This window comes from Blennius ocellaris (assembly GCF_963422515.1).
Source record: "Blennius ocellaris genome assembly, chromosome: 2".
NCBI classification, from domain to species: domain Eukaryota; kingdom Metazoa; phylum Chordata; class Actinopteri; order Blenniiformes; family Blenniidae; genus Blennius; species Blennius ocellaris.
This window is the reverse complement of record NC_137651.1, coordinates 30,415,083-30,424,404: the sequence shown is the minus strand read 5'-3', so window position 1 is coordinate 30,424,404 and position 9,322 is coordinate 30,415,083. Positions and strand designations below refer to the sequence as shown.

The 9,322-nt window shown below is 46.9% G+C and overlaps 1 protein-coding gene across 1 annotated transcript in view; it reads left to right on the top strand.

Moving 5' to 3' along the window:
* The first annotated feature begins 3,712 nt into the window (after positions 1 to 3,712).
* Positions 3,713 to 9,322, top strand: part of LOC308143063 (uncharacterized protein) — a 41,263-nt gene continuing 35,653 nt past the window's right edge. The window contains exon 1 of the mRNA XM_080513734.1: positions 3,713 to 3,822. The gene's annotated coding sequence lies outside the window, so the exon portion shown is untranslated. The remainder of the gene's footprint in view (positions 3,823 to 9,322) is intronic.

The following is a 9,322-nucleotide window of genomic DNA, read 5'->3' as shown; positions in this document are numbered from 1 at the left end:
TCGTCTCCAGCAAAACGCAGGTTCAGCAGTGATCAAATTCAACCATCAGCTGTCATGTTTAAAATAAGATGTGTTATAGATTGTAAAACGTAAAAAAAAAAAGATCTTTAACTGACGTGTAAAACCTCATTTTATCATCGTCAGACAGGCTGTTTACACTTTAGAGTTCCGTCTTACTCCTCTGACCTGTTTCAAAATGGACTTCCAGCGTACTGTGTGAGTCTCGCTATCAGTGTCAGCAGGAGGCGGCGACATCACGGTCGGTCTGGTACGACTTGGAGTACTCGTAATACTCGTAATACTCAGAAATACACCTCGGCGAGTGTCACCTCACGTCGTCCGTCAGCAGCAGGTAGACGAGACAGGACGAGTGATGTCAGCGGTTTGGACATTCTTTAATATTAATGAGAAGGACAAAAGTAAAACAGACTGTAAATTCTGTTCTGCTATCTGAGAGGAGGAGGATATTTGGTGTAACAAGAGTAACTGAGGCCACATTTACACGTACCCAGGTATTCACAACAAACTAAAACTGTGATATTTGTGTGTTTGGGCCTAGAAGCTACCGATGCTCCTCGCTTAGACAAGGTGATCAATTATATCCATTGATTTCTCCGTTGTTAATGCTGCATGTCTTCTTCAGTTTCTGCTGCGTGTCTGTGGCAGAGTTACAGCGCCACCTGTTTGCCTGGCATGTGCACTACATCAGTTTGAGTTCATTTTAAGGGGCTGTGTGGACGGGAAACATTTTTACGAACGACGGGGAGAAAAGAAGAGGGTTTTTGTGGGCGAAACATCGTGAAAGCAGTCGTGATTGTAATGGAATTCAATAAGTAGTGGTATCGGGACTCTGCATGGGCAAGTAGCTCAAGGTTAGCGTTTTACTCGTGGTATCAGTGCGTCAGTGTGTGTGAGGGTTCAGCTCAGGGTCCTATCGGTTCCGCCAAATTGAAAAAGCAGGTTTTTTATTGGTGCAGAGGCGAGCAGGAGGGTGTGAGTGGAACCGTGGCGTCCCCGTTTGGCCCCGCTCCGGAATCAACCCTCCAATCCACTGGCTGCAGCTGGTTCTGGAGTGTGTGTGTGTGTGTGTGTGTGTGTGTGTGTGTGTGTGTGTGTGTGTGTGTGTGTGTGTGTGTGTGTGTGTGTGTGTGTGTGTGTGTGTGTGTGTGTGTGTGTGTGTGTGCACCGCCTCATTAGGTGTGAGCATACGCAGTGATCTGCAGACGGCGGGCTGGTGATGGGAGCAGGAGCGACTCTGACTCAGCGCTCCTGCTGCTGCTGAATCCACCCCCCTCCCCCTCACCCCCACACCCCACCCCCCCCTCACCCCCCAACATTCTCCTGGTGGATCTCAGCTTTTCACCGTCACCTTTAAACAAAACACCTCCGGCTGTAGCTCCAATCCGTGACTGCGTGAACACGCACTGCTCACATCTTTGTGCTCAAAGGCTCCTCGACAGCGGCAGGCCTTTCCCACGTCGTCGTGACGATTTACGTCGTTCCCGTTCGGTTCGCCATCATTTTGCCGGAGCCGGTCTTTTGGTGGATTCTTTTTGACGTTAGCCATGGCCATGAGCTAACTAGCCTAGCCACCATGGCAGGACTTCCTGTTTCAGTTCAGTTCAATCAATAGCCCGTGTTTCTTCTTGTTTGTTTTGGGCGACAGCGCCCCCTAGCCAGCATCGGTTGTCCGGTCTCAAAATTGAACATGAACGACACTGAACCAAATGAAGGGGTGAAAATTCTTGACACCCGGACAACTCGCCCACAACAATTGTTTTCAGCACTATTGGATTTGAAGGATTGGATTTCAAAGTATATTTGACACATGGGGAAGGATTATTGACTGTATTTGACACAAAAAACACAAGATACATCAGTATATTTGACACAAACACATAAACATTGACCCAGAGTGTAAACACAGCACCGGCTCAGATGTGGTCTTCAGACTTTACAGTTTTCAGAAATGTATTTCTGAAAATAATAAGCCGTAAAGTTAAAACGTCGCTTCATAGGCTCGTTAACGTGTTGGAGGTCCACGTTCCGGCACGTTAACGAGCTGCGGGACTCAAACAGTAGCGACCTTACGTGCTTTTTCAGCATTATTGATTTGAAGGATTGGATTTCAAAGTGTCTTTTTAAACGCTGTAAAGACATTGTAGTGTCCCAATGTCGGAACGGGATAATGACGCTTCATAGCGGACCGCTTTGAGTGATGAGTTCAGGTGCATCACGTAAGAACGCCTACTAAACGTATGAGACAAACAATGAGAGGTGAGGCTCCTACAAGTAGTGAGATTACTTCAAAAACATGGTTAAAATATGGCGGATAGTCATTAGCGAGCTGGTGTGGAAAGAAGACCATTCTTCACCAGAAACATATCATAATATACTAAATATATGTGGACAAGTTGTCCTCTGAGGGTGCCGTCCGTGGACGAGTTACTATACAATCGGTTTCATTACAAAAGCTAACAACAGCACCAACTCGCAATTACTGTACATACGTTTCAGCTCCTTTCGTGTAAACAGACATCGTTTCCAAAACGTGTAAAGATGAAACTTTTCTCAAACAAAAACGTTTATTTGAAACGTTTTTGTTTCAAGCATTTGCCAGAAAGTCTTTGCGCGGAGACGGAGTGGGAGCCCTTGGGAGAAAAGTTGTGTTTTGAGTGATTTTTACGTTTTCACTTGAAAACGCTGTTGCGTAAAGAAGCCAGAGCTGTGAATACCTGAACCTCTGCATGTCAACATCTGGGCTGAAGACCTGGAGGTGCAAGTTAGAGGGGGAGTGTCACAGTGAATAGAAAGCCGAAAGCAGCTTCATTTACACTTCAATGTGCTGCCGGTTCGACCACCTCAGGAGGAGCTGGGACCAATGGGTGGGGGTGGTGTGGGGGTGGGGGGGCTCTTTTTACACCTGAAGTCTCCAGTGATTCAGCGGCGGTTCTGTGTGAGCAGCCATACAGGGACCAAGGTGCTTCTCTGAAGGACCAACGTTAAGGCTGCTTCTCCACCTCAGGCTCAATGGAGGAGGAGTGAGGATGGGTGGGGGGGGGGGGGGGCTGTCCCCTTCTGCCCCCTTCTGCCCACTCCTCACCACCCCCACTCCCTCCTCCTGCTTGCCTTGATTCTTTCCCATTGTTCTCTGTCCTGCACACACACACACACACACACACACACACACACACACACACACACACACACACACACACACACACACACACACACACACACACACACACACACACACACACACACACACACACACACACACACACACTGAACAATGCCTTTAAACGTGAATGGAGCAGCTCCAGAGTTGTAGCTTGCCGGTCTTTGTCTCGCGCTCATCTTCCCTCCTTAGATTTACGCGCACGTGAAAAGTTGCACGCGCACATCCCCCGTCCATCACCAGGAGGAGGAGAAACTCATAGATTAAAAAAAAAAAACATCCAAAACTCTGAAAGGGGGGGCGGGGGGGGAGTGGGGGGGAGTGGGGGGGGGGGGGGGGGGGGGGGAGGGGGGGGGGTGGTGATTAGGGCGTCTTTTGCGTCCGTGGGCGCGCGCATAAAATGCATATGTGTGCGCGTGCGTGTGGCTCCCACTGCTCGACCCCTCGCGCCAATTTCATCTCATCACACAATTGGCTGAGAGAGAGAGAGAGAGAGAGAGAGAGAGAGAGAGAGAGAGAGAGAGAGAGAGAGAGAGGATGGCTCGCAGGATTTAGCCCCAGCAGCGTCTTTTCCCGTCCAACACAACAAGCTTATTACCTTTCTCTCCACGCGCCTGGAAACGGATTTACGCGCACGAAAGGAGGTTTGTTTGGTTCATTTATTATTATTATTTTAACGTTCCTTTCCTCCCCCTCCTGTCGTCTCCCCCCAGCTGCTGTGAATCCCTCCATCCATCCATCCCTGCCGTGGATTCGTGTGTGTGTGTGTGCGTGTGTGTTATTGTCTCAAACTGGCTTCTGGAGGCTACAGGTCGCGGGACTGCGTTTAATGGTGATTAGCGCGCGGGTAATTAGCTGTTAACGGTCAAATTAACCTGGTAGTAGTAATAGTGGGAGTGCTAATGTTAAAGCTGACTAGTAAGGGGGGGTGGTCCGCGTGCACGAGGATGTGTTTTTGGGGTGTTTTGGGGGGGCTCTGTCTGTGTGAGCGGCCGCGGAGGGGGACAATGACGCGCGGGGCTGTTGTTTGGCGACGCGCTCCGCCTGGACGCGTCTCCTTGCTCAAATGTAAAGAAAACATGAAGAAACGCGGGCAGGTTGCGAGGAAGCGGTCCGGTCCATCATCTCTCGGCCCGGACCAGTGAGCTTCCATCACAGCCGGGCTCGGTGCGGCCGTGTGGCCGCTGCGTTTGTGCGCCTTTTTTCTTCAGCTGGTGGAGCAACAGACGCTAAGATTCCCGACATGAGAGGTCGGAATATTCACGTGGAGCGCAGCACAAGAAGCCTGTGTGCCGTTTTTGTGTCAGTCGGTCTTGATGGAAATTCCCTGCAGGGATTTATGGCCGCCCTCTTGATATTTCCCATATTTCCATATTGCATATGGAGGGGAGTTTAGTGCTTTCTGGGGCACACACACACACACACACACACACACACACACACACACACACACACACACACACACACACACACACACACACCATGACCAACGGTTCAATCTGCCCGTGTGCATCTGACATGTGTGTCTGTCATCTGTTCATGTGCGTCTTTCTGTGCGTATTTACGCACGCTTCATGAAGAAAATAACATGAAGGCGCGTGAAGTTATTTTGAAAAATAACGACATTACATTGTAAAAAATAAATAAATAAATAAAAGATTTTAATACACAATGAGCGCGCACAGAGAGGGAGAGAGACTGACGGGGGGGGGGGGAGAAGGAGGGAGGAGAGGGCATCTTGGATTTTCGACGAAGCGCGTGCAAAAGAAGGAGAGAGAAAAAAAAAGCACGCACATGGCGACAGACAGACAGCGTCACATCATCATCATCATCCTCCTCATCATCACCATCATCATCACAGCAGCCAGACGTCCATGTGCGGGATGTAAACGAGGTCAGCGCGCAGAGAAGAGGCCATTTTTTCTTACAATCCCTTCATTCATCATCTTTAACATGTTTAAGGTGAATAAAAATGAAGTGACGCTCGTCCCGGATTCTCTGTTAAGGGCGCATAGCCCCCCCACTGCCCCGCCTCCCCACAATAGACAAGGGGGCTGCTTGTTGGGAATTTGGCGCTTCACTTGTTTTGCTCAATGAAGAATTCTCCCCCCCCCCCCCCCCCCCCCCTCCTCTGTTGTTGTTGATGTTGAAGCCCCTCTCCACCCCTCTGTTCCTCCACCCGCTGATCCTTTTCTCACCATTGATTGTTGTGATTGGGGCTATTTTTTTTTTTTTTACCTTCTATTACCCATCAGCCGATTAATCGATCATTAATGGCTGTTTTCCATGTGGGTCTGTGGCCGCCTATTGTTCCCGGCGTGGATAAAGAAACACCTTTGAAATGGCTCCACTCATCAAACATTTACGCACGAGTGATGATTTGATGTTTGGGGAAGTTCGAGTGTCAGGTTGCTCTGACCTGCTTCACTGCCTTTCTTTCTTTCTTTCTTTCTTTGTGTTTTACCTCCCCCTCCTGTGAACATTGTCTTTTTCTCCTGCAGTCATTTGGAGCTGCTGGATTCTTGTACATTCTCGGTGTCTTGGTGTGTTTTGTGCGTTTCTCTCGCTCTGCTTTGGAAGAGGAGCGCACGGATGAAAACATGTCGCCATATTAGAAGCTTTTTTTTTTTTTGCCCCCCAAAATGGAGGGGGAGGAGGCTCACAGGGGCTCATTAGCAATGCAAATCACTTTTTTTTCCTCCCTTCAACGGAGGCTCGGGCACCTGCTGTCTCGAGCATGCGCGCGACCGGACGGCTGGCTGCCCCCTCCCTTTCCCCCCTTCCTCAGCACCGAGAACGCGCATCCCTCCCTCCCTCCCTCTGTCTCTCTCTCTTCCCTCAAATCATCAGACTTCTGCTCTATTTCCAAGGCTGGATTAAATGAATAAATAAACCTCAGGATGACGATACATTATGTGAAGCCTTCATTCTTTTTGCGATGAGGTTTATTTGTCATTAAAATAGCTTTTATCACTTCTGCTTTTATGGAGACGTTTTTAATCTGATTCCAGCTTTGTCTTTTCTTACCTGTTTGATTCACTCACAGGTGTCACATTATTATTATTATTATTATTATTATTGACCAAGCCAGCCATCATTTCAGGGAAAAAAATTATTGCAATAGCCAAAAAAAGAGCAACTCTTTTCTTTCACCTTATGTAGTTAAGTAACTCCACATGTATAGTTTTATTAATTCTCCTTAGCTAAGTAACTGTATTTGTAGTTTTATTGAATCTCTGATAAAACAACTGAATATTTGTCGTTGTAATTAAACTCTAAATAACTTCATATTTTAAGTTTTATTGTATTTATTGAGCTAAATAACTTCATAGACACCATAATTCGTTTAGCAAAAACCCTCGATACTTGTAGTTTTATTGAATCCCCAGCTAAGGAACCTAATATTTGAAGATTTTTTTTCCCCACCGATGTTAATAATTTTATGTTTAGTTTACTTACATTGCTAAACATAATTACATGTTCAGACCTTGTTTATTTGCACAGTTGCAGCTAAATATCATTTTGATTAAGTACAAGGTTTCATACTGGAGTAAGAGAGGAGATATGAGGGGGGAGATAATAAAAACAGGAGGCAGAGGAGGAGGAGGACTCATTTAAAAAAAAGATCAAATAGGTGGAGGATATGAGATAAGAAGAGATGTGCAGGAGTGAGTGGGTACGTGGAGCATAAAGGAAGGTTAAAGTACATTGAGATGAGGCGAAGAAGTTTCTTGCAGCTTTTTTTTTTTTTTATTTTATGATAAAACTCTGCAGGTCAGATGAGTTTGGGTAAAAAAAAAACGTCGAACTTAGTGAAGAAACGTAGTGTTTTGGGCGTCTGCACCACAGCGATGCTCGGGAGACACTGGAGACGCAACTTTTTGAAAGCGATTTTTCTGAAACGCTGCTACTGAGCATGCTCACCGCGGCCGTAGTAACGAGCAGTTCTGCACATGCTCAGTCGAGACGACAATGTTTCCTCTGTGGTGTCGTGACTCCCAGTCCATATTCTTCTGGGACTTGGTGCTTTTATTTTGACATTTGTGTGTGGTTTAATTACCAAAACAAAGCAGCAGCACCGACTGGTGGCCCAACATGAAAATTACATCGTTTTCAGCCTTTCTGTCGTTTCCGTGTAAATGGGCATCCTTTTCAGAATGTTTGCAGTGTAAATACAAAACTTTACATGTTGGCTAAATATATTTTGATTAATGTCTTTATCTTGAACATAAAATCCTCAGGTTTTGCTTTTTTGCAGCTGAATAGCTAAAAATCTTCACATTCTTCTGTTTGCACCCTCTTCATCGACCCTTGTAGTTCAATTTATCCACAATTTTGCACCTAAAAGTCTCAGATTTATGGCTGTTGGTCAGTCGAACGAATGATGTGCTGCTCATTTCTTCATTTGCATCGTTAAAAACAAAAAAAAAACACGACACTGAAGCTGGAGTTTCGACGTGTCGCTGCAGATGTGAAGAGATTATTTGACCAGAAAACAAAATATGAAAAAAAAAAACCACACACACACACACACACACACACACACACACACACACACACACTGCAGGGAAGACTTAAGAGATAACATCAAATCGGTATTAAGCTACACAGACTGATAGCGCTGCCATGGATAAAATATTTAGCTCGCTTTCCAAATCAGCCTTTCCCCCCATTGCCCTCTCTCTCTCTCTCTCTCTCTCTCTCTCTCTCTCTGTGTGCGCCCTCTCCTCCGCCCCCCAAATCCTAACCGGCGTGCTCGTTGTGGAAAACAGGGTCAGGCTGGAGAAAAAAGAGAAAGAGGAGCGAGCACATGATGGGCAGATAAAGGCTTGTCTGTGTCTGAGGCAGAAGAGAGTGAGGAGGATGAGAGGAGGAGGAGGAGGAGGAGGAGGAGGAGAGGGCAGCGTGATGAAGGGGCCTCTCTGTTGAAGGAGGGAGTGGAGGCTCTATAGAAGCTCCCATGGCGGACAGAAACAAGGCATTTAGTCTGTGAGTCGGCCATAATAGGCTCTCATAATGATGCCACTATGGACGGAGGAGAGGCTCCCAAATCCCTTTAAAGTGCCACTGTGTGCCGTGATGGGGGGGGGGGGGGGGGGGGGGGGGGGGGGACAACGGCAGAGCGTCAACCTGTTGTCAACGACAGCGTAACCTCGTTAAAAACAGCTGATCCAACTCACGTTAGCCCAGAAAAATGACAAGTTCGTCTCTCAGGATGAAGACGGGGAACCAGTATGAAGGCAGAATGACAGATTTCAGCTTTTAAATCATTCAGGAGACAATTCATACTGTAAAGTATTATTTTCACGGGTTGAAATGTGGCTAATTATTTCATTAAAACGATTGAGACTGAGGATAATTCTTCAATGAAATATTGAAACGCCGGTTAGTTTCGGGGGAATCACGTGATCCAGCAGCTGAAATGACTTATTGTAGATTTAATCGGTAATGAGTCGAAGTGAATATGTAAATGATTTTCAACTCTCTCAAAATAACACAAATCAACAGATGGACCATCCATCTGCTCCAGATGTTCATCAGGTTTTCCGGATCACATCGGAGCTTGAATAAGAAAAAGTTTACTGTGACAGTAGAGACCTTCTACTTTAATGTGTTGTGGATTCTACTCTGTATTCTGGAGTCCTTCCATCCGTCAGGCCCAGGATATTTGCTGTGCAGACTCCTGTGAAGGGTGAAGCTGATGAAGGAGTCGGTCTACGGGGCGTCTGCGGTCTCACGGCTGTGCCTCGGAGCGCTGGTTGCCCAGCAACCGCGGCGATGGCGCCCATAAAACAGGAAATTATTGAAACTGGAGCCAGGAGCCGCTGTGCTTTTCTTTTTCGCTGAGCGTCACTGATCTCACACGTTCATCTTTATTGGATGAACGACGCGGATGGATGTTGGCGCTCCAATAGCGATGCTAACGATGCTAAACAGGCTAACGAGCCGGTCGACAGCCAGAACTCCAGCTCAGTGCTGTTTACGCTGGCGACTGGCTGCATCACATGAATTCATCTCCTCAGAACCTTCCGGACGGAGTCACCTGATTGGCTACAGAGAATCCTGAGCTTAAAATAAACAGATTTGCGGATCAGATCAGCAAAATACTCAAAAGCATTCATGAAAGTGAAGCACTTTTGTAAA